We start from the raw sequence: 446 nt of genomic DNA on the forward strand, positions 1-446 counted from the left end.
TTCCCTTCTATCGTGCTAAGCGCAATTTTCGATCAAATTTGAAGGATCCTCCTTTAAAGAAGACAAATAAAAATCAAAAACGATAATCGTACCGCTTTTACCTTGAAAACTGTTTTCCTTCTATCGTTCTAGGCGCAATTTTCGATCAAATTTGAAGGATCCACCTTTAAAGAAACGAATAAAAATCAAAAACGATAATACTACGTTTTTACCTTGAAAACTTTCCCTTCTATCGTGCTAAGCGCAATTTTCGATCAAATTTGAAGGATCCTCCTTTAAAGAAGACAAATAAAAATCAAAAACGATAATCGTACCGTTTTTACCTTGAAAACTGTTTCCCTTCTGTCGTGCTAAGCAATTTTAATTTTCGATCAAATTTGAAGGATCCTCCTTTAAAGAAAACGAATAAAAATCAAAAACGATAATCGTACCGTTTTTACCTTGAA

At 32.7% G+C, this 446-nt stretch overlaps 1 protein-coding gene across 1 annotated transcript in view; it reads right to left on the reverse strand.

Annotated features, from left to right (window-relative positions):
- LOC102680829 (neuroligin-1-like) overlaps positions 1–446 on the reverse strand; it is a 34,733-nt gene that overhangs the window by 4,535 nt on the left and 29,752 nt on the right. The gene's annotated exons all lie outside the window — the stretch shown is intronic.

The sequence above is a fragment of the Apis dorsata genome, unplaced genomic scaffold (assembly GCF_000469605.1).
Source record: "Apis dorsata unplaced genomic scaffold, Apis dorsata 1.3 scaffold_2, whole genome shotgun sequence".
Taxonomy (NCBI): Eukaryota; Metazoa; Arthropoda; class Insecta; order Hymenoptera; family Apidae; genus Apis; species Apis dorsata.